Source organism: Grus americana, chromosome 1 (assembly GCF_028858705.1).
Source record: "Grus americana isolate bGruAme1 chromosome 1, bGruAme1.mat, whole genome shotgun sequence".
Lineage (NCBI taxonomy): Eukaryota > Metazoa > Chordata > Aves > Gruiformes > Gruidae > Grus > Grus americana.
Window position 1 is genome coordinate 128,391,267 of NC_072852.1, and position 24,871 is coordinate 128,416,137.

General features: G+C 38.9%; 1 protein-coding gene across 7 annotated transcripts in view; it reads left to right on the forward strand.

The window, feature by feature from the left end:
- Nucleotides 1–1,789: 1,789 nt before the first annotated feature.
- The window catches only part of TAB3 (TGF-beta activated kinase 1 (MAP3K7) binding protein 3), a 47,195-nt gene continuing 24,113 nt past the window's right edge, over nt 1,790–24,871 (forward strand). For 4 of the 7 annotated variants that reach the window (XM_054809413.1, XM_054809429.1, XM_054809439.1 and 1 more), the window contains exon 1: nt 1,796–2,039. The gene's annotated coding sequence lies outside the window, so the exon portion shown is untranslated. Of the gene's footprint in view, nt 2,040–24,871 lie in introns of all 7 variants that reach the window. The other 3 variants (XM_054809449.1, XR_008574638.1, XM_054809421.1) reach the window with 3 other exon arrangements.

The window sequence follows — 24,871 nt, forward strand, 5'->3', positions numbered from 1 at the left end:
CGATACTACACTGGCTAGCCAAGACACTCTGGAGCTGTAGTACAGGGAGTTTACAGACAGAGGGAAACAGTAGAGGAGAGGTTTGACTCGGACGTTGATTTGAAAGATCTGGAAGCAACAAATGACAGGATGAATTAAGACAGTAGCTGGACAACACAAAAAATGCTGAACAAGCCAGGGCCAGTACGTGTAATCCAGGGCACGGAGACTCTCATGTGCGTAAGGATCAACAGCTATACAAAGCGCTGTTTCTTACATTTTAAGAGAGGCTAGATAAAGCTGCTGAACTATTCATTGGGTCCAAAAGCATGCATTTATATTGGGAAATCATGCATTTTTGCTGAGAATGTGTACTTCAGCATCTTGATATTAATTCCAATCATAGGATAAGAATCGGCCTCTTAGATAAAAGTATTGTTGCACCGAGATCCTGTTTACTTCTGGTTTTGCATCTTGCCTCTCCAGAAATGCTAGTCGGGCTTGACTTGTTTCCAGTGTAGGGATTAGAATACAGGAATTCCTTAATTAACTTTACACAATCTCTGACACAGGAGCCAAGGCCTCTGTATACGGAAGATGACGTGGAGAGTCAGTAATGGCAATACAAGATACATGCCTCCTCCTTTCACCCCACACTTCCCAGATCTCTACCAGAGAGAGACAGAAGGTGGTTACAGGAATTCTGCATCTGCTCTGATTAATTTATTTCCAATGGTGTTTCTGTGGCTCTGATGAACAGCACTAAGAAGGAGGAGAAAAAGATCCACGTAAGACAGATGCTAGATGAACAAAGAAAAAATATTTGAACGCAAAAATGAGAAACACAAATCATGGCCTTTGTCATTTTGGAGGAGACACTTTAGACCAGCTCACATGGGCACACAAGCAGAAGAACATCACCTCAAACCAAGGCCCAGCCTGTGGCTGAAAAAACCAACGTACACCCCCTAAAACATCTGGAAGGCTCTGCCTCGACAGGAAGATTTCAGCCTTCATTGACGTTAACAAAGAGTCCACACAAGATCAGTCTGTCTCATCACAACTGCCTGAAGTCTGTCCTGCAAGCAGAGGGACACAAAAACATTACCCAGGACGGCAGAGGGTGATGAGAGCTTAGGGCAGGGGCACAGCACACTGGCATTTTTATAGCCACCTCCTGTTACATCAGCAAGAACTGTGCTATAAACCTTGTGCCCACACAAAGGCCGTCAGCACCGCGGGCTGGCCTGCCGGGCTGCGCAACATCACGCCGGCCCAGACGCGGTCACTACTCGCGTGGGCGCTGCCACGCACACCTCTCCTGTGCTGTGCCGTGCCGTTCGGGCCCGGCCGGGCGACCTCCGGCGAGTCGACACCGGCTCTGGGAAACCTTTATGTCAATGAGCTGAGGAAAAACGCGGGTACCCGCGTTTTTCCTCAGCTCATTGACATAAAGGTTTCCCACGGTATGAACGCGGGGGGAAGAAATACGCGGAGACCCCCACAGCCAAACCGTCGCCTCCGCCCCCCCCCCCCAGCTGTTACCGCGCGCGTTCAAACACCCAGCCCCCCCCGCCCTTCCCCGCCACGCCAAGTCTCGCGAGGGCAGGGGCAGCCGGCGCGCGGGCCGCGCCATGTCGGAGCCTGGTCGGCGCAGGCCGGGCCCCTCCCCCCGCCGCGCGCCCGACGGCCTCAGCGCCCCGCACTGAGCGTGCGGCGCAGCCCGCCTATCCCGGAAGCGCTTCCCGGCCGCGCGCCGCGCTCCGGACCCCCCTCCCCCTCTCCCTCCCCCCCCCCCGCGGAGACCCGGTGCCGCCCGGAGAACGCCCCCCTCCCCCGCTCCGCGCGCCCTCACCGGGGGGGCACGCGCCTCTCCCTTCCCCCCCCGCCCCCCCCGCGCCGGCTCGCGCCTAGGAGGAGCGGGGGGGCCCGCGCGGGGCGCCTCGCGTGCCGCCCCCCCTCCAACGGTCGCCGTCCCGGAGGCCCGGGGCAAAACCGAGGGGCCGGGCGGGCGGGCGGGCATGCAGCCGCCGCCGGAGCCGAGCCCCCAGCGCAGCACGGTGAGGGGGGGAGAGGCCCCGGGCCCGTGGGGGGGGGGGGCGGGGGGGCGAGAGGAGGGTGCGTGGGGACTGAATTTGGGGGCGGGCAGGGCTGCTCGCTGCCGAAGGTGCCTCATCGGGAGGGACGCTCAGGACAGAGTAGGGGGTGATACCTTCTTGCTACCCCCTGCTCTGCCGGGCCGTGGGGTGACTCCTGTTCCCCCACCCCCGTAGCCCAGGCCAAGGGAGAGGCTGGGTGGGAGCGGGCTGGAACTGGCCGTTCCCGGTCGGTGTTCCGCGGGGGGAAACAGACTGCCCCGGGGGATAACACCTCAGCGCGGGGGGGGATCCGCTGGGGCGCGGGGTGTGCGGGGGCAGGGGTGCGGTGATGGGAGGGTACTCGTGTTGATCCTGGCTCTTGTTTTGCTGCCGCACTCCCACGCACCGAGCAGAGAAAACTTTGGTCTTTGTTTTTGGAGCCCTTTGGAGAGGGTGGCTGGTTGACTGCCCGGGGATCCTATGCGGGTGTCCACTTAGCAGGGGCTGTGCTGTCTGCTGGCCACAGATCCGGCTCTTGCTGTTAAAAAAAAAAAAACAAAAAAACCAAAAAAAACCCCCCCATGAATTCACAGGTGAAAGAGCTGCCACTGCCTCGTCGACATGTTGACTGCAGTATGATGCTGCTACTGTTGTGGTTTGGCTCTGGAGGTAGAAGGCCCCCAAAGGTAGCGAGGCCTTAGTTATGCTTTGTCCAGAGTCTTGTCTTCAGGTCAGATGTGAGATCTTACCGGGTGTTTATGTTGGCTGTTGGGATTTTCTTTTGGTTTGTTTTTTAATATAGGTGGATATGGTGGAAGGATGCTGCTCTTATTTATGGCTTGATGCTGTTCCAGTGTTAGCATTTGACTATGCAGTTGGTGTGTTTTCCCCGTGTTCAAACATGACTTGTAATGTAATATTGGCTGTTCTTTCCCTTGCTTTAGCAAGGAGAAAATAAGGAGAGGAAAGGCAGTTGCTTAGATGGCTTGAGAGTAACTATACTTTGGAGCTCAGTGGAGAATCCCTGTCACCAAGAAAATGGAGTGGCCCAGGTATGCCACACTGGGAGGTAGTAAAAAACTTAAAGCAAGACACTATGTTCAGGTAAATATGCATAAAACTGTCTCTGAAGGTTTGGTGGGAACTAATTTGAAGATCCTATTAGTAGTTTATTAATATCTCTGTAGCTAATGAATGCAGAAAATATTGTCTAAATAAAGAAATTAGCTGAAAAGCTATTTGTAATGCTTTGATAATAACTACATTTCAAGATTTTTCAGCTTGATGTTGTACAGTAGTTTTCCTTTCCCCCTCTTTTTCTATTATAAATAAATATTGAGAGTGGATAGGCCAACCCATCCTGTTGATGTATTGATAGGTGTCTGTTATTTTTAGTGCTGGTGTTTGCTGTTACAAAATTGAGTAGTAAATGTTTGTTTATATACAGACTTATGTTCTGAAACAGGTCCACTTGACCAGTTCTGTTTTCATAGGGCTTAGTATAAAAGAACTCTTAAAACTTACAGGTAAAGCCTGCATAGTCAAAGGGCAATGTCTGTTCTGAGAGACTGAATTTGGTTTTCCTGATCTGTGAGAAGAACAGCACTACTGCCCCTTGTTAAGTATATTTTCAGTAAACATATTTCATCTAAAAAGAAGAAATGTTAAATTCATTTCCTCTCAGTACTGAGAGAGGAACAGGATTCTTAAAAATAAAGTATTTCACAACATTTGTTAAAGCTTACCCTTTGTCCTGTCTTGAGAATGCAGCTATCAACTGACACTAATCCGAAGAATGCTGTAACAGCCTGTATTAATGTATATATAGACTGTATCAGTTCATCCATAAAATTACTAACGTATCAAATTTTATACACATTAGTAAAGGATAATAAAATCAGCATTTAAGTCTGCTTTTAATCTCAAATTTTTTGGTTTAGGTACAGTGAGTTGGAAAAGTGCGATGGATGCATGTTATGAAACTATACTTTTGTATGTATTTTTATCTGGCTTGGGTCATAACCCTTCCTATAAGTGATTGGAGATAAATGTAAAGAGGGTATTGTGAGATCTATGTCCATTCTTTCTTGTTGTTTCCTGATCTCATCTAGGCTCCTTTTTCCTTCAATTAGTCCTCATCTTGAGGAAGAGAAGGTAAGTTGAAACGGTGTTGTAAAATGTGTCGTCTTTTCCACGCAACTTTGGTGATATGTCTGTGCTGATATCTGTCCATTGAGTTGCAGAGGAGTAATGGTAAATGGTAATCCTAATGGTAAAGGATTCCATTGAAGTAGTCCAGGAGGATACGTTAATATAATTCTTAAGGTTATCTGGTAATAACTTGTCTCTTTCTGTCCCCTCTCAGAAATTATGTAGTGCTTAAATGAAGTTAAGTTTTTGGTTGCACTGATCTGTAGATGCTTTCTCCTGACTTTAATCCTGTGATGTTTCATTTTGTATGTATTTTTAAATAGCGTAAGTAGCCTCAAAGAATGACCTGAAACGTATTCTTGGATAGGGTCAGGGTTATGTGTTTCTTTATGTACTGCAGTACATAATAAATATTAAGAAGATGTTTTATTGAGTTATTTTTCAAAGAACTGTATCTTGAAGTGGGATGATATAAAAATAAAGATTTGAACTAACTGCAGTGTTTTAGCAAAAGCACTAACAATACAAGCCTTTGATTTACTGTTTTGATACCAAAGGTATGTTAGTGATGATCCAAACATTGAGTAAATGATCAAATCTAGTAAATTTTGGATGATGTGAAGTCTATTGTGTATGCTAAGTCATCCAGCTCAACTATGGTATGACACATTTTGCTCTAGGAGTGTCTTTATGATGCTCTTTTTTCCACTGCTGTGAGCTGAACTAGGTATGGTGCCTGGTATGTATATACCTATGTGCGCACATATAAATGTAAGTAAAGGTATTTGCAGTGAAAGAGTTATTTTTGTTACACAGTACATTTAAAAGGCAGGGGACAAATGGAGAGTGAAACTGAGAGTTTACACAAAGCCTCACGCTTTTTCATAAGCACCTTTTGGACTGCTTTTGAATGCAAGTGTTTTAAGTAACAAAGTAGAAATATCTGTGACTTGTGGTTTTGCAATATTTTTTCCTGTCCCTGTTACTGTCTTTAGTTAAACAGAAAATAAAGCTAAACTGGAAATTTGTGGTGCTGCCTAGTGCAGTAAACTGATACTAGGGTATTAGTTTCAAATCCCTGCCAAACTTTTCTGGTATTATTAGTATTTTTTTTTTTTTTTAAATGGGAGCTATTCTTCAGTTGTCTATATAATGCAAACTTTCTGCAGACTGTTATTTGTGTGTAGGCATAATAGACTAAAATATTGTCCGAAGGGCTATATTAGCTCTCTTGGTCTTGTGAAATCATTTTGTTGAGATTTAATGTGTGGTGATGTCATGGTGCCAATTCACATGTGTGAAACGTGCTTTCTAAATGGAAAGATGAGAGTTTTGAAATACTTGTTTAGACTCATGTATGCAAATGTTGAAGGTGTTGATTGAAAACATTGACAGAGTAGGTTCTTGGACTCTGCCAAACCTTAAAGTATCAAAGTTACCCTTTGAAAGGTTTTCAGTTGTGAATAACGCTAGTAATACTATGCAAATTTGTCTCTCCAGCTTCAGACAAACGATGCAAGTCTGACCTAATAGTGTAGATGGATCTGTGGTAGTGAGTACTCATTCTGAGTATCTCTTACTCTGTACGAGGTGCATAGTTGGTCAGCGACTGCTGTGCTCTGTCAGTCAGTGCTTAAAAGATGGCACTGTGGTATTAGTATCTGGGAGACTCGTGTGCACAGCTACCAGAAAAAAACATCACTGAAGCCTTTTTATTGACACAAGAAGCTGAAATACATCTGGCAAAATTCAGTATCTGGTAAGAAGGTGAGACAAAGTTACAATGTTACTAATAAACCATACTGATCAAGATGGGGTTTTTCTTGTTCTTTTTCTCTTTTTGAAGATTAATTATACTAGATAGATCACACTGTGTGTGTGTGTGTCAGTTTAATGTCAGAGTGGAACTAACATTTCAATATTCATACACCCCATTGATTACTATGTTGAATGTTTCTCCCTCCTATAGTACTGTTTCATAATAGCCAGCATAGCACTATAGTATAAAAGTGAAAAATGTCATCTCTGTTGGAGTTAGGTACCAGCTTTATGTTCTTAAGAAGCGTTCATTCTTGAATTCCAGAACCCAAGTGGGCTTTATTTTATCCAGGCCTGAATGTAAAGTAGTGGTATTTTAAAAGTATCTTCAATGTATTACCAGGTTTTGACCTAACCTAGCTCTACTGTAAGGAAAATTACTTCTCCTTTTGCTCTTTTCAGAGGGTTGTAGAAAGCAGAAAGGCTTTGTAAGCAAGCAGTAAAGCTACAGGATAGAGGTAAAGGTGATTCTGTTATAGTAGTGTTCAGTAACCTGACTGTCACAGCTTAAGTATAGATGTTTTCCTATCTGCATGGAGGCTTGCTGGTGGATAATTAAGAATGCTTTCTTAAAAACACCTTTCAGCAGATTATGTTCAATCAATCATGTTTCACACTCAGTATGCTTTTAATGAAATACTTTCTTTCAAATGAACTTGTATATCTGCTAAAGTGTATATTAATTTGAAAAGTAGATTAATTTCTGTGAAATCATGGTTGATTTGGGGATACTTTTAGAAAAAAGTTCTAATACTATCAGTATTTGTCTTGGATGTTGTGGCAGAAAAAAAATCAGATACTTTTCTAAAATGTATTCAGTGTTGACTGTTTCTTGTTACCAGATTTGGTAACAAGATCCACAGTAGTGCTAGTATTTTAATCTCATTGCAACTCAAGTTTTCATTTTTCCTTTCCTTGGTTATGTTCTAAGGTAATTTGTCCTGAAGTCTCATCTGTTTGAACAATTCGTACTGGTTTACAATGCCACAACTTACTGAAAATAGCTGGCAAAAGGCTTGTTTTGTTCTGTGTATGTCATAGCATTTGTCACGTTGGTATAAATCTTTTTGTTCTGTGGGGAGTTTGTATACTTTGGTTTAACTCAAGCTGTGGACATTTATTCCTAGCACTTGAAAGAGTTATGGATTTGTTTTCTTCTTTGTTTTTTTGGCATTGAGCATGGGATCAATAACAGTTCAGAGCAAGTAGAAGGGGTGGATTTTTGTTGGTTGGTTTGTTTTTTGTGGGTGGGGTTTTTGTTTGTTTTGTGGGTTTTTTTTTTTACCTGGATGTTGTGCAAATTATGAAAGGAATGTAAAATTTGGCTTTCATGTTGATGTTCCTGAAGATTAGCTTGCAGAAGTAGTAAGCCAGGAACTAGGTCCTTTGTGGAGCATTGCTGTTGAAATGTATCTGCCTTTCTTTCCTGAAATTCTTAAGATCATCTTGATGGAATAGTAGTTCACACTGTAATCCTGCTAATGTCAGATCAGAAATGATGTGTCCAGATAAGGCAAAGTGTTAAGTTGGTACAATTTCACTCTGCTTCATGCTTTCTTAAAAAATGTTAATAGGATAAACTTCTACTAGCAAGCATTCTATATCAACTATCATCTTTCTTCCCACTGCTGACTTGAAGGTGGTAAAAACTTTTTATTATTTTCTGGATAATTCTACTGAAATGCCACTATATGTCCTTTCCTGGTACAAATCAAATTTTAGCCGCTAGGTGATCTGGTAGTGTATAGATGTGACTTTAGTCATCTTGGAATTGCCAAGTAAGTGTTGTAACTGACCTCAGAACACTTATATGAAATTATATTTAAAAATAAACATTTTTGTCAGTGCTTTTGTAGATTAGCATTGGTTTTGCAACTCATTAGTAAGTTTCAAATGGACAGCATGGGGTAACAGTTATTTTAGTCTGTGTCTCTGCTTCGTTTCCTGCTGTTAGGACAGCATTGTGAAAATGTGGTTATAAAAGTTTGCTTGCTGTTCCTTCTTCATGAGTATCAGTGTTTTATACAGGTATTTCAAAACTGATCTCACTGTTGGTCTGAAAATGCTTTATGTGTTGTGAGCTTATGAGCCTTTTGAGTGATTGTTCAGGATGATGTATGCAGTTTTGTAATTTTACTCCTATACTAAAGACGTTAGCCTTCGACGTGTCCTGGTTTCAGTAGCAGGTAGGGACAGTGAGATAATACCCTGTTCATATCCAGCTTCTTTCTGTGTTGATTTGAGCTCATTAGCACTTTCTGTAACAAACATGTTCTTTTACTATTGTTTTCTTGGAATATCCATTTTAAAGGAAGAGGGGACAGAATGGGAAAGCAGTTTCTACCATATCTGTTGCAGGACAATTAAATTTATAAGTGGCAGAATGTAAACCCTTTTAAATGAAATCTGCTTCTTTGCTTTAGAAGCCCTTTCTCTAGATACAGTAAATGGAACTTTCTTTAAAGCAAAAGAAACAAGTCAAGTAAATGTTCTACCTGCCAATCCTTTTCTAGATTTGGGAGTTGAGGTAAATGAGGCTGAAGGTAGCCTTAGGCCTAAGAGAGACCTAAGTAAGATGAGCTTTTTTGATCTGTCTTTAGAAATGATCTTTTCCTGTATTAAAAAAAGAAAAAAAAAAAGAAAGAGTCAGAAAGTCACCAAAGAGTTGAAATAGAGTTCCTTCATCTAGGAGGAAGGGGTCTGTGAGAGGGAGATGAATTAGTGGCTTCTGTAGAGGACAACTTTAGTTTTTGAAAGACAAGAAGACAAGAAAGGAATTTGCTCTCAGCAACTCTGCACAGCAAGTCTTGATGTTTTTAGTACCATTAACTGGATGACATCTTCCTATGGTAATGTGAACATTGAGGGATCTTCACTGGTCTTTCCTGTTGTTACTCATTGAGGCACTAGTACCAACGCCACAGATGTTGTTGGTATTGTGACAAACAGTACTTCTATTTCTAGAGGAACACCCAGTCACTTGAAAGCTGCTTTTCCCTAACTGAGACCACTTTCTGTAAAAGTTGTAACAAAAATGCACGACACGTTTCCTAAGACCATATGTTACCCAAGATGTGATCAGGGCAGGGAGGCAGCAGCTTGTGTTGTTTGGTTCTTATCTGTAAAGTTCAGTTCTGGGCTTTTCATTTCAGAAGTTCTGATGTAGTTTGTTCTCATGTAGATTATTAGTGAGAGGTCAAAACTCAGCATTAGTGTACAGGTGTCTTCAGTCTGATGGAGGATTCCCTTCCTAGAAACAACAGAAAAGATGAGGGAAGAGGCCCTACTTCTCTCCCCTTTTAAGGAATCCATATCTTCTCATAGAGAAAATTCTGCGTACTCTTCTGGTGGTTGGGGGAGGTGGAGAAAACTTTTTATTGCCAGTCTTGAATTGAGTGAAGCAGTCCCTGTGGGGATTGCTGTTCATGGACTTGATATGTCTAACAACTGGATGAAGGGGAAGTGATGTTAGGGAACTGGCAGGAAAGGATCAAAAGAAGTTTGACTGTTCTTCTGTGAGTTCAATTTTAAAAAAACCCTCAAAACCAAACAACAAACCAGTCCTTTTCTGTTTTGTTTTGGTTTTTGGGTTTTTTTTTTCCCATTGATTGCTGTTAAAATATATATCATAGGTCATTGTTTAGTCCTTCTTTCTGTAAAGAAGTCTAAAGAATTCTTTTAACCCCTCTTGGTTTTGAAAGGTCCAAAATGTAAGGGTTTCGTAAGTGCTTGGAGTGCTAGAAGAGGAGGGGGAAAAAAAAAAGAAAAAGAAAAATGTTTAAGTATTTTTCTTTGATTTATAGAGTTTAATTCAGGAGGGAGAAAAGTAGTTATGACATTAACATTTTAGTATCTCTCGTTCTTATGTTTTTATTATGTGATAGAACACAGATTCCAGAAAGTACAGATGTGTCTTGCGGTAAAAGTTGGGCTCTCATGGCAGTGGCAAATTTCTGCTTTGAGGCTACTCTGAATAAATTTGCTTGATTGTAATCATTGGTCTACTGTATACACCTGTCCATTCATGCAATATTTGAGATTAAACTTTGTCAGTAGTAGTTTATAATAAAGGCTACTGATATTTTGAATTAATTCCTAAATGCTGCTTTCTGAACTGAGCGTGTTTATATACTTTTTTTGCCACTGTTGGTCATATTGCCATCAGTAAAAATGGTTGTGATGACTGCCACATGCTTACATAAGCTGCGCTAATTTTTAAATGAAACTAATTATGGTACAGGCTATTTAGTCTGTTCAGAAAATAAAAACTCTACATGCTTAGGGGGAATTAATTTATAAATGCTTAGACCTTTCTTTTGTCTGCTTTCCCAGAGTTATTTTGTTTGTTTGGTTGTTTTTTTGTTGTTTTGGGTTTGTTGGGTTTTTTTGCTGCAGTTGTGTTTTTTGGAGGGGGGGTGGTTTGTTTGTTTTGTTTTCCTGGTAAGTGTATGATATACTTAAACTTGTAGGGCAAGTTATTTCTGTGTATAGTAAAATTTGTGAATTATGCAAATATTTTACATAATTGTAAATAATCTGAATTTTTATTAAATGATAAGAAATGTCAATTAGCTAGGGTTCCTATCATAGTTAATTACCTTGATAGCTGTGAAAAAAAGAATGCTTAAACATTAAATGAGTTTACTAAGGTGTAAATCTCAAGACTGAATTATAATAAGTTACTTTTATGCATATATTTGGGTACATATAATTTGTATTCTTTATGAAATAAGTTACAGACAAAGATAAGTAATGTCTGAATATATTAATTTAATTGTAAATCTTTGTTGAATAACTTTTCAGGAGGGATCTGTGAGCTTGCACACTTCTTAGGTGTTTGGTTTAATTCTTTCATGACACTAGATTAAACTCATCACTTCTATTTATCTCATATCAAAATACTAATGTTTTTCAAGCACGTTATATGTATTTTGTAGTTTGCCCTGCTGTTTGGGTTATTTTCTCTGTTCTGTGATTCTTGTTTGCTAATCCCTGAAATTCATTCACAACTAATCTGGACTGATAGCTTTGTTTTTTCTGTGCTCAAGGCTAAGAACTCTTCCTGATTCTTCCAAATAAAAAAGAAAATGAAGACTCAGGCAGGTTTTCAGGGAAGTTAGGAACAATCAACCCCTCTCCAAGGTTTAGGTTCCTGGTTTGCCTGAATGTAGATCATGTGGATTTCACAGGGATACTGATTGTTCTATCATTTAACCTTGAAAATAAGACTTCTAGAAATGTTACCTATTTTCTTCAGCGTCTAAACCCTTAAGTATGAGTATCCAGATATATTGGTCGCAACCAGAACGATTGGTTGCATAGTTGGTGGCAACTATGAGGTGTCTGTGTGTCCCAGAAGGAAATCTGCTAAATGGAATCAAAGATTTATGACTTGGACTGCATTCATAATGAGATAGTCTAATTTGTGATAGTCTCTCTGTCTTACCTAAAGGGAGAATCTACTTCTGAGATCTTCCTGGTGAGATCTCATCATGACCGTTTTGATCTAACACTTCTCTCTCTCACCCCTGGCTGCCTGCTTCTGTCCCAGTGTTTTGTACCTGATTGTGGTACAAGTTTTCATGGGGTTTTGAGGTGAATCAGGGAGCTGATCCAGATGGAGGTAGTACTTAGGGTTTGTAAATCAAACTTCAACTTTAGTAATGTTCAGTTCACCATTTGGACCCTAAACATTTGTGCTAGTGCATTGGAAGGAGCAGGCATTCAAAGGAAAGGAGAAGCAAATTCTTTTTTCAGAATTACTGTATTTTTGCTGGTTTAAAGTGATTATGAAACAGATGAGACTTCCCATGTGATAGTTTTCTCTTGTGGAAACACCCAGATTTTGTGCTATAGCTAAGCATTTTATGCCAATAAATACTTCTCTGGACAAAGAGATTTTTTCCTCCAAAACTTATTTCCTGAAGTTAAAGGGAGTTTGTGCCTAATGCTCACTTGTTTAAATTCTTAATGTTTCTCAGAGTTCAACAACAATAGCAAAACCTCCTCTTTTTCTCTGGGATTGCTGCTGTTTGTTTGATGTTCTCAGTTGTGACACTGTATGCTGGAGGAAAAAATTGATGGATTTGGATGTTCAGTATTTCTTTTCCCTTATAAATGCCTATTTCTGTGTCTCTGCATAGAAGGGAAGTAGACTGCAGCCGTATGCTCCCTGTTAAAAACAGTTTGTAAGAAGCTTGATATTTGGGTGCAATTATGTTTGTAATTTTTTTTTTGGGGGGGGTGTTCACTTCTGTTAATTATTTTGGACTTCTGATGTTTAAGAATTTATTTTTGTTTTCCTTTTTTTTGGAAATAGCATTCAATAGCACCTTAATCAGAAGTTCTAATATTACAGAATTTACTAGTAATTTAAGTCTTTCTACTGACTCCCCAGGCTACCTAGGTTATGTCTATTCTATTATATACTTTTCTCTAGAGAGACATATTTGTTAACACTAGTAACTTAAAAACTGACTTAAAATGTAAAATACATTTGAAAGTTCAATTTTATTTTGATAAAAGCAGTTGTATGAACAATTCTGTAAATTGGGAAAATGTAATTTTGAATTCTAGTAATGAGATTTCCTTTAATTCTTTGGCTCTTATTTGAAAGTAATAATTTGAATTTTAAAAATTGCTTTTTGTAATAAATTATTAAAAATTCACACCATGGATACAATTTAAGCATGCTTGTTATGATTCTTTCATGGTGGTGTTCAATTATTGACAAGTTTGGTGTACAGAGTGAACACTTTGACGTCAATAAGTAGATAGTCAATACTACAGTGTTTGAACTTGTAGCTTAAATGTATGCCTGTTTTTCTTTATGTGCAGTTTCTGTTTATTCTGGAATCAGTTCAGTTGATTTGAGCATTTATAACTACATAAAGAATGTCTTTACTCTTACGCATACTTGGAAATTTTTTTATTACAAAGGCAGTGTCTCACTAGAACACTATTTTGTCTGTGTCCAGTTAATTTACTTTTCAAATATGTAGAAAGTTGTTCTTCTGATCAAAGTGAATGGTTGGGTGTGGAAACCTGACGATCAAAGTAATAGGGATCCTGTATTTGAGCATGTACGTACAGAGAGTTGAATATACATTTTGTTTTACAAGTGTTCAAATTTGTGCAAAATTTATTTTTAATTAACTTGAAGATTAGACCAAATATGTAATAAGATAGTTGAATTAAGAGTAACTCCATAGGTTGAACAGTTCACACAATAATAGACAATTAGTGGGCCTCAAGTATGCAGGGTCTTGTGTATACCCTGAGTGGAGCCTAGTAATCCTTGGCAGAAAAGTTTGCTAAAACACTATACTATTATGTAAATCTAGTAACTGGGGATTCTTTTGATTGTGGTTCTCAGGTAAATATTGTTTTGAAAAAGATTCCACACTTTTTTTTTTTTTTTAGCCAAGAAAACCCCCAAACTTTAAACAGTACTGAATTTGGCTTATAATGGAAAACTGATGATGTGAAATAGTTGTTAAGGTAAGAATCAGTGACTTGAGTATTATAAGGGTTTTTAAAAAGATAAATTATCTTTGTTTTTGAAATCTTATGCTGAATCAAAGGAAGAGGTATCCTACAGAGGTGTCTAAATACTTAATATGCATATTTCTTTAGCAGTGGGAAGGAACAAGATAATCTGCATATGAACTATAGTCTAACTTAACAGGTCTGTTACAGTATTGCTCATCTTATCTGGCCATTCAAGTATTGAAAACCAAGTTTTACATGCACAGACCTATTGTGCAGAATTATTCTTAAAACGTGCTTATTAGTAGCATTTTAGAAGTACATTTATATCTAATTTTCAGATAGATTTGAATTCTGCTTCAAAATAAAGTAATAGTGGTTTATTGTCCAGAAGCGTAGCATTCTTTCCCTGTATGACGGAAAGCAATGACACGGAGAACAAAATAGATACCCTTCTGAATAAGGCTTATGCTTAAGCAGCACAATAAATGTCAAGGATTTTCAGCTCCTTCCCACTGCTCCCTCTCTTCTAAAAGCAGAGAAAACTCAAAGCATACACTTGAGTCCAGGTCATGCAGATGCTTAGAGCTGTGATTCGTTTGTGTTTAATGCTTGTGAGAATTCTGAAGAAGTCACTGGGCTGTTTGGTTAAGCAGAGGGTGTGACTACTCACGCTATGACTTCAGAATCAAGGCATCAGATTACAATATTATTTTAACATTTTTGCTTTCAACTGCTTTTTTGGTTCCGAAATGTACAAATCTGTCATTTTGTGCTGCCTGTGTCTAGGGCAGGCACTATCTGTTAGTTATTGGCTTCAGGGGAATACTCTGGTGGCAGTGTGTTTGGCTGGCTGGGACAATGACTGCCTATTATTTTAAACTTAAGATTTTTCTGCTGTCTAACCTCCTGTTGTATGCAAGACTGCATTTGATTTATGGGGAGATAACCTTGATTTTTTTTCCTCTATGTTCTCACCGAATGCTGCTCTTCTAAGACTCTAGGAGTTAGACCAAAAGACCTGTGTTTCACATTGAAGTTCTTAGTGTTTAAGTGAAGAGCTGGGCATGCTCCATATTGTTACTCTCTACAAAACATATGGACACTGCCACTCCTTAACAGTAAAGAAATTGGGAGATTGGTTAAAGAACTAATTTAATACCACATCTGCTTTGCTGCAGCATCTAAGCAAAGAAACCACTGTACCATATCAGGTGAAAGAAAGACACTTAGGTTTTTGTAGCTTGCATCTGCAACCACTCAAACTATTGGATGGATATCTGTTGCACTGTTCTGTTTTTGTGAAGGTGAATGTAGCACCGAGCACAGCACAAATACTAGGGCACTTTATAAAGAATGTTTCAAGCAGTTCTTTTGTTACTGCTTTACCAAGTTATTGGCAAGACCCTATATATCCCATAAGAATGGAGAGGTCTGTTAAAACAAAAAAGGACAACACTTTTGGAGGATGCACCTACCTTGAGCTGCTGGACAACAACATCTTGTTTTAGAGAAGTGAAATAATCCAAACCTCTTTGAGTAGAATGAGTTAGTAACTATTTTAAGTTGAAGCTGTCTTTGAGCCCCCCTTTTTTTTTTCTTCTTCTAAAGCAGGATTATGAGGATAGCTTCCTAAAAGGGAAATGAAATCAGAGCAGTTTATCCTGCCAGCCTTAATGGAGTACAGTAAGGCAGATCAGTGTGGAAATGATCTGGCTTTAGATGCTGATTGCTTTCAGTGTTTAACAGGAGGGTTGGAACTAGATGATCTTTAAGGTCCCTTCCAACCCAAACAATTCTATGATTCTATACACGTTTAACTTACATTTGGAAGAGTATTTGTCATGTAGAATAAAAATAAGGTATTTTAAAAACTGAGATTGTGAATACAGACTTTTGGGTGAAATGTTTTGAAAAGCCAAATACTACTTATCTGAAAGTTTCAGAAAGTGTCCTTCATTCATTTTGTCTCATATTCACATAGATACCTATTTTTTTCTGTAGCTGTACCTGATGAAAGTGAAATTTGCTCATTACTTCACCATCAGACAGCCATGCAGTGTAAACTGTGGAAAGACTGGCTAGTAGTAAAAGATCTCTTTTCATTTAATTTTTATACTGTAAGCTTGATTTTATAAAGCCACGGAGTTGTTTAACATGTTCGTGCTATAGCTTGTGATCGCAGGCTCTGTGAGAAAGGGCTCTAGCTCCATCATCACAAAATTGATCTTTTTATACTCAGCTGCGTGTAAAAAGTCATGCATGCTCCCGCCAGGAATTGCGTTAATCTCATCACTTGGATCTGAAATTTTCTGACCTGGTACCAGACCAACAAAAATAAATGTTATGACTGGTGACCTGAATACTGACAACCTGCCTTTGCAGACAACGTCACTGAGTAACCAGTGTGTCAGAACTGCAAACATAGTTTTCCTAAACCTGCCAAAGTCATGAGTGAAAGCCTCTGAGAGAGAAGTAAAGCATGGTCTTTACAATCAGTTTCTGCTGTTATATATCTATGAGTGACCTATGAGTGACTGTAATTCATAAAGCTTCTAATTTAATTTTAAATTGTTAGAAAAATCAGTTTCAAATTCTGTCCTCTGCCCATTGCACACAGAAGAGCATGGAAGTTATTTGGCAATGTGAAGCGGAAATTAATGTAATTTGTGGAGAAGTTCAGTGTTGGTGGCTGCTCTTTTACTGCTGCTATCTGTAGTTTCTCAGCCTGCCCTCTCTGGTGTTAAAACACCTGATTTGGTGCCAGGCTCTCTGTAAGGAAGAGGACATTCTAATGCTTTTATCAAGTAAAGCTGTTGGATACTGTTCAAGTCCTTTGAAGCTGTACAAGAATTTTGGCAGGAATGCATCAGTGCATTTTAGGATGAACAATTGTATTCATATTCTGGTCTTTCCATTATCTGTTTTGGCTTGTCCTATTTCTGGCCTAAGATTATGGAACAAATGGGTCTGAAATATCTGGACTTCCTCATGAGATCTGCCATTGAAGCAGTTCCACAGACAGGGCAGCTACAGCTTTATCTGAGTGTCAGTTGTTTAAACAGTACCTTGTACTATCAAGGTTTCTTTCTGCAGCAATTATAATATAGACCTTGCTTATAGAAAGCTTTCCTTCTACCAGAGATTTTTTGTATTCTTTATAGAGAAGGCTGAAGCCAGTGCAGAATGAAAACATTTTAAAATGTCTGCATTTGTATGGTATCCAAGGCACAAGTCAGTCTGGGGCTAAGCTGATCTTAAAACAATGTTAGGAGAAGATGAATATGACCTTAAATGAAAACAAATTATGTTGCAGAAACAAAAATTTAGTTTTAAGGCGCTCTTCCCTCTTTGCCCCCAAAAGCAAAAGAAAAGAAAAGAAAAAAGGGAGAAAAAGCTCAATCTAGGGTTTATGACATCTCTATATATACACATATATATACATGCACATATGTGTGTGTGTATATATGTTGTTGGCACATGATGTTTTTATTTTAAGGTATCTTTTCTGTTTTGCTAGGAAATCGGGTACAGCAGCTCCTCAACTATGGCACACACTCAAGCATCTACAGATGTACACATATGAGTATAGATAACCTTGATGTTTTTATGTATTATAACTATATTGCAATAAACATATGTAGATAAATACAATATTATATGTAACCTCTTAATATGTTATATGTAACCTCTTTTGTGACACCCTTCTGGGTGGGTATTCATGCAAAGACTCGTGAGAAGATATCACTTAATAGACAAGGTTCCTGTTACGGTTCCTTATCTTAAGAAATTCTCCTGGAATGGTAGAAAAGACAGGCATGCTGCATAACTTGTCCAGCATATTTTATAGTAGTTGGTCATGTCAAATTTATGAAGTCAGGCCACCAAAGCTTAATTCAAGACTTCAAAAGTGGAAGTTGATATTTTCTAGTGTGTAGGGAGTATGTGGTTTGTATTTCTCTGTACTGTTGATGATCTTTTCTATTTCTCTGTATTGACTCCTGTCTGTTCCTTGTTTCTCTGTCTACTCTCTCCTTATTTCTGTCTTTTTGTTCCCGTTTATATGCGCCTGTTCACTTCCCTCCTCTGTTTCCTCTGTGTAGAGTCATATCCTCCATTAGTATCTGTTTGCTGGGGATCCTGAAATGAGGTTTTCTCATCCCCTCACTCAGCTCTATTTCTTCCTAATCTAGGGTTTTTCTTCTAGTTTAATGTGGCCAAAGTGAGGAGAGGCTAGTAGTAGTCAGGCCAGAAACAGTGTTGCATGGGTGTTCCTGCTTCCCAGTACCATTTTCTTGTCTTTCACAACTGGTCATCTTGGATGTAAGAGTTGTAGTGAATATAGTATGCAGGCAGTCTTTGCAATAGGTGTTGCTTTTAGCACTGCTGTCAGTTATATGGGCTGCTAATAAACTTACACAGGTCATTTAAGTTGAAACTAACTTAGTTTATTAGTTTCTAACTTAGTTTACTAGCTAGTTAGAATCATAGAATGATTTCCTTTTATCTTTGCAGGAAAATGAATACTTCTTTACAGGTATAAATATGCTTTGCAATAATTTTCTTATTGATGCAAAAAAATGTGAAAGTTTAAGACAAGATATGTTACAGAAATTGTCTGCGTCCTATCCTGTAGTGCTCTTCCATATATGCAGTTATCAACAAAGCAGAAATCTTTAATTCAATCAGTGTATTCAATACAGTATTTTCAAGGTTTGTCATATAAAAACTCATCAAGAGACTTGACAGAGAAATCATTATTTTTAACTGTTGTTTACGACACGATTACTACTAGCCATCACAAAAGTCTGTCAGGGATATTTCAGAAGCAGGAAACCTGATGTTTAAACAGTTGATTTAGAACTCTTTTTCTCTTTCTACCTTAAGAATGGCTTAATTCAAATAGTTTGAATTTTCTTTGGTAGCATAAACAATTAAATTTTATTTTTTAAAGTTTCTGTTGTCATAAATCACTCATCCTGTGGCTAGTTCATAGCATGGATGACTAAAAGGAGTGAATTTAAATTTTGTAGTTCTTGCACAGTTTCACTTGGCTCTGAGAGGGTGGCCAAGCTTTTACTTCACTGTGAAATTGTTTGCTGAGCCGCCCAAGTAAATCAATTATCTGGTTAAAAATTCAACCAGTATAGCCCTGAATGCATGAAGAGTGCCTTTTATGGAGATATCAACAGGCTCAGATGACTAATGTGATTATGTTGCTTTTAGTCTGCAAGTGGACAGTAGTTTCTCTGAGATTTATTGATAACAATTCGGGTTTTTTAGACCGAATATTTTTAATAGGGAGAAGCCCAAATCAGAGTGGGAGGGTGAAGAAAAGTGAGGGACACATACAGGCTAATTATGTGAATAGCCATTTGAATGTGTAACAGTTGATTTATGAGTGTAGTTAACACTGAAATTTCACAAGTTCTATGTGGTAAACCAAATGACAATTTGGTTCATATTTTTTTAAATCATGACTGTTGTCTTCAGTCTTTTTGAAACTTCTGGCTTTAGTGAATACTTACTGCTCTGAACTCTTGCAAAAGTAAGTACAGTGTTTCATTTTGTGGAAGGACTCATATTTTGATAGTGTGTAAATAAATATATCTTAAAAACAAAGCCTGTTCTGAATGTCTTGCAAGTGAATTCAAAGCGTAGCAATGCATTTGTGATGTAGGAGCAGGAGCTAATGCTTAGAATCGCTTACCTTGTGTAGCAGCTATCAAACATCTCAGGCTGGAACAGCGTTAAATTCCTGTTGAACTGGTTGAGATTCAAACTGGTGGTGACCTGCAGATAACTCTCCCTCCATAGCAATACTAGGAGACATTTCTTCTTCAAGAAATGTTCATCTCGCATCTCTTGAGAAGGAAGCTCACTTTCTGGAACAATTTATGTATTAAACAATAGTCCAGTATTTTTGCAGTTTGTTAGCTAAGTTTCTCTCCAGTATAAACCTCAACTTCTAGTGATTGTTTAACCTGGTAATGTGAACAGCAGACTATACTTAAAAAGCTGAAGTTTATGATCCATGGATTTGCAGTAGACCTTTTCCCATGCTTTATAGTATATACTCAGTTTCATATTTTCTTGTATCCTTTCTGGGTCATTTTGATTCCCAAAATAGGATATAACAGCCAAAAAAACCCTATGAACAGCTATGAAAAAAACCTTTGTATCACTATAGAAGTGCTTTTAGCAGGGCCAATGCTTAGAGTTTATGAATTAGGAAATCTGACAGTGTGCTTGTTCACTGCAGGTTTTTTTCCAGCCACAGCCTATGTTTCACAAATGTTCAGTCAATAATTGTAGATAATAGTCCTGGTGAGAAAGGCAGTTCATTGTCCTCATAGCTTTTGGTACTAACGTGATGCTTGTCGTAATCTCAGGATTATCTGTGAGGCATACAAACTCACTTGTGTTCACATCTTTTAGCTTCACTTAGTATTCTGCAGAACTCTTCTGTAAATTAGTACTTGTTGCATGGTAGCATCATTCCTGAACTATCTCACTGCCTTCAAAACTTCTCTTGTAGCTTTCTTATGTAGCAAGAGCTGCTTCTAGTTGTGCCATAGAGTGAGAGAACGATAAATTCCTAATGAAGCATTTACTAGTATCTGATGCAACCTTTCAATATACAAGAGAGGCTTATAAGAAAGATGGAGGGAGAGCTTTTACCAAGGCCTGTAGCAACAGGACAAGGGGCAATGGTTTTAAACTGAAAGGTGGTAGGTTTATATTGGACATAAGGAAGAAATTTCTCTGGTGAAGGTGGTGAGACACTGGAACAGGCCGCTCAGAGAAGCGAATGCCCTGTTGTTAGAAGTGTTCAAGGCCAGGTTGGATGGGGCTTTGAGCAACCTGATGTAGTAGAAGATGTCCCTGCCCTCGGCAGGGAGGTTGGACTAGATGATCTTTCAAGGTCCCTTCCAACCCAAACCGTTCTATGATTTTATGAGTAGGAAAGACATGTACAACAGAATTTAAAGACGTTTGGTCAGTTCATACAGACATACTAAATTCAACATGGAAAAAGAAAAGCAGTATTTAAAGTTGAGCTCAGCATGCTGCTGTTACTGTTCTGAATGATTGACTATGCCTTGTATGTTTCCAGGGATGAGGCATCCACAACTTCTCTGGGAAACGTGTTCCAGTGTCTCACCACCCTCACAGTAAAGAATTTCTTCCTTATATATAATCTAAATCTACCCTTCTTCAGCTTAAAGCCATTACCCCTTGTCCTATCACTCCATGTCCTTGTGAACAGTCCCTCTCCAGCCTTCCTGTAGTCCCCCTTAGATACTGGAAGGCTGCTATAAGGTCTCCCTGGAGCCTTCTCTTCTCCAGGCTGAACAATGCCAACTCTCTCAGCCTGTCCTCATAGGAGAGGTGCTCCAGCCCTCTGATCATCTTTGTGGCCCTCCTCTAACAGGTCGCTGTCTCTCCTGTACTGGGGACCCCAGAGCTGGACGCTATACCCCAGGTGGGGCCTCACCAGAGTGGAGTAGAGGGGTAGAATCACCTCCCTTGACCTGCTGGTCACATTTCTTTTGATGCAGCCCAGGACATGGTTGGCTTTCTGGGCTGCAGGTGTACATTGGTGGCTCATGTGGAGCTCAGTCCTACTGTCCGTGTGGCCAACAAAGATGTTAAACAGCGCTGGTCCCAATACCAACCTCTGAGGAATGCCACTTGTCACTGGTCTCAACTTGGACATCAAGCTGTTGACCGCAACTCTTTGAGCGTGACCATCCAGCCAATTCCTCACCCACTGAGTGGTCCATCCATCAAATCCATGTCTCTCCAATTTAGAGACAAGGATGTCTTGCAGGACAGTGTCAAATGCTTTGCACATTTGACACGTTTCACTCTGTGAAGCAATACAGTCCCAAAGTTGTGGGATGTATCACCCTGTAAATAAAAAAGCTTCTGTAACAAGTAGTCATTGTGATTGGTGAGGTGGGAGAGTTGTTCTTAGCTATATGTAATCCTAAAAATTATTTTAGCTGGACTGTTGCAGGGAAAAGTAATCCTTGTTTGTTGTCATACATCATATTTAAACAGAGTGAGTGTGTGACTGAAGATGGTTGTGAGGAAAAATTGCTCTCTTGGCACTGTTACAACAATCTAGTTTCTCATATTTCTGAGATTTTAAGATCTTCCAGTTAGCAAATCTTTAAAAGGTGTCACACTGCCATAAAAGTATTTTCCTGCCTTTGCTGCAAGAGCAATCCAAAGTCCCACCTGGATTGATGTGAGTGTTCTGACATATTTGTGGCATGAATTGGTCAATTGTTTTTGTTTATTTAAGTGGCTAAATAAATGGAAACTTAGTGTACAAAATTGTTCTCTTTATTATTCCCATTATCAGTATAGTATGCTCGCTTTAAACCACGTACAGTCAGTTTAATATTCTACTGCAGGCACCTTTGAATTTAAGCCAACCATGGTTCCAGAGGCTGCTCAAGGATTAGAGGTGAGATTACATGGTTGTAGCTGCAGCCAGGTCACATGCCAGGCACGTTTATAAGGCTATAATTGGGTGCAGATGCCTATTAAATAGTCGGTATGTGTGGGATGGGATGTTAAAAACCATGGTTTTGTTTAGTTAATCCTTTGTGTGAAGCAACTCAGTTTGAATCATCATCTTCAAATTTCATGGTTTTATACAAGTTTATTTTCAAAAATGTTGCTGTTTAACAGATTTTCTGTTGTATGTTTGCAGTCATTGCAGGAAGCACCACGGTAATTACACATCTTAACATCTGCTTGAATATTGAAATACAGAAGTTGAATTGGGATGTGTTCATGTTAGTAATGTAGACTTTGGCTGAAATGATATTTATTTGTGAAAACCACAGTGCTAGGTAAAACCCAAAAGATATTAATACCTTGTCTAATAATGTGCTTTCTAAATCTGTCAGCTGAGCTAATTCCCTTCTTGTCTTCTCATGTTTTACTATTGGCGTGCAGCATATGGAGGGTATTCTAACCTTTGGAAGCACGTAACCAATGCGTCAACAGAGATGTAGAAAGTATAATCATATCAGTGATAAAGAGCTGGCTGCCTATAATCAGTTGGCCCGTCATAGTTTTCAGAAATAATTTTTGTAGAGAACAGTATTACGTGGACTCTGGGGAAGTGACGTGGAGTTTGAAGTACAGTTTCAGTTCTGGCCTCTTGCTGTACCTTCCGAGCTCAGCTGACAGTCAGCTTTCTTGCAGTGCCACAACCATTTTCTCTAACTCCAGTATTGACAGCACTTGGCAAAACCACCATCCTGATTTAGTGATGTTCATGCAAGAACAGCTTTGGTTCTTTTGTTCTAAGTCTGCTTCAGGTGAAGGTGCATTTTTTTTATGGCTTTAACTGATCAGTTAGCTTACCTGTGCTGAAAAGAGGGAGGTGGTGTTCCTGGTCCTGTATCTCTCCCTTTCCCCTCTTTACCCTTTTTTCTTCCTTTCCATAGTGTTGTGATATTCAGTAGGCCGTGCATTGTGCAGGGTAAGCTTGTTAAACTAGGAAAAAGTAGGTGGTTGGTTTTTTGGTGGTTTGTTGTGGGTTTTTTGGAGCAAGGGTGGCATGAGTTTGGGGGTTTTTTTTGTTTCGTTTTTTGTTTAGCAGCTTGAGTTAGTTCAGCTGAGTTGACTGGAGTGGGAAAGAAAGGTGAAGTTGTTCAGTTTTGTATAGTTGTAACTCACTACAGCTGATCTCACTGCTTTTTCATGCTGCCTCAGTACGTCTTGGCATATTTGGAAGAGCATAGCCAAATCTCTAGAACACTCTGTAGGCGGTGGAAGTTTGTCCACATCTCTTCTAGAAGCTAAATTGACACATGGCCCCTAAGCAGTCCTTGCTTATAAGGTTGCTTCATTCAAGAAACTGTAACAAATGTGTAATACCCTGAATATTCTTTGTTTCTAGGGACTTGGCTTGCCCAAGTTTTGGGTCTTTTTTTTTTCTTTTTTTTTCTTTTTTTTTTCCTTTTAATTTCCAAATAATAATTAATGCATTGGAAAAGTTGCTGAATTTGAGTGCTGAAGCTGGAAAAGGTGATATTTTACTTTTGTGAAAAGTGGAATGTTTTCACCATTTTTCTTGGGCCATAGGGTTTAATAAAGATACTTCTATTAAGTTGGCTAATCTTTTAAATTCAGCTTAAATCTTTATTTGCTATAGTAGAACAATAAAATACTTTTCACAGCTGGGAAAATAACGGATTCTCCAAATAATCTATTATACACTGTGCCTGGTAAAGGAGAACACTGTAGTTCAGTACCTGGATGATTTTTTGGTAGGATTATTTCCATACTATAAGACATCTTAAATATAGGAATCTAGAAGTAAGTAGTCATGAAACATGAATGTCCTAATATATGTTATTAATAAGCAACTAATTTTTTCAATCGTATATATATAAAAAAATTGTGATCTATATAAAACTTTTTTTTTACTTCCTAAGCACTCTGTGTACTCAAGGTTTGCTGTATACTTTAGTAATATTACTTTCTAGAGCAAGTCTAGTAATGCTAGGGTGTTTTTGTGCTTCAAGCATGAATGGTCTGTGTTCTTCCAAAAGGCATTTCAGACTAGAGCAGATTTTATTTTATTTTTTTTTTTAAAAAAGGTGGAATGGCTTACTCTTGAGACCAACTTCAGCAAAATAAGTAGGAAAAATGCAATGACAAAACTGAAAAGGTAATTTCAGGAACTGTAGCTAACGTAACCAAACTGAGAGAAATGTCTCGTGGATTAAAATTACCTCAAGAAGGAATATGATTCATAAGATGCACTCACAACTTCTTTCCACTTAATAAATAAATTTAAAACAAAAGATTTAAAATGTCACTCAGATTTAGAACTCATGCTGTGCATCCAGTTAGTCTAGCATGACTTTGAAAACAAAATGGTATTTTCTAATAAGGCGATTACAAATCAGTGTTAAGCTTTTATTAGTGTTCTTCCATTTAAGGAACATCATATTTTTCTTTTGGACATGTTCTAATTTTTATTTACGCTGACATTCTTGGCAAAAGTAAAATTCTGTACTGATCTAGATCAATGAAACTGAATTTTAGAAGTTTGTATCTTTTTGTGCTTCCTCTGTTCCCGTCCTCACTCTTCACAGTTCTCTGTCTATTCACTACCAGAGAAATAAGGAAAATTCCTGTTCAGGGAGGGTATTCAGACTGTTAGTGCTCTTCTGTTTGACTCCGAACTGGGACAAAGTTCTGAGTAGCACTGATATCAGTGTTACTCAGAAGTTTTATGCCTAAATGCCAGTAGCAAATATAAACAGGAAGGAGTTGTTGGTATTGGCCAATATATTAACAGATAACAATTAGGAATTACT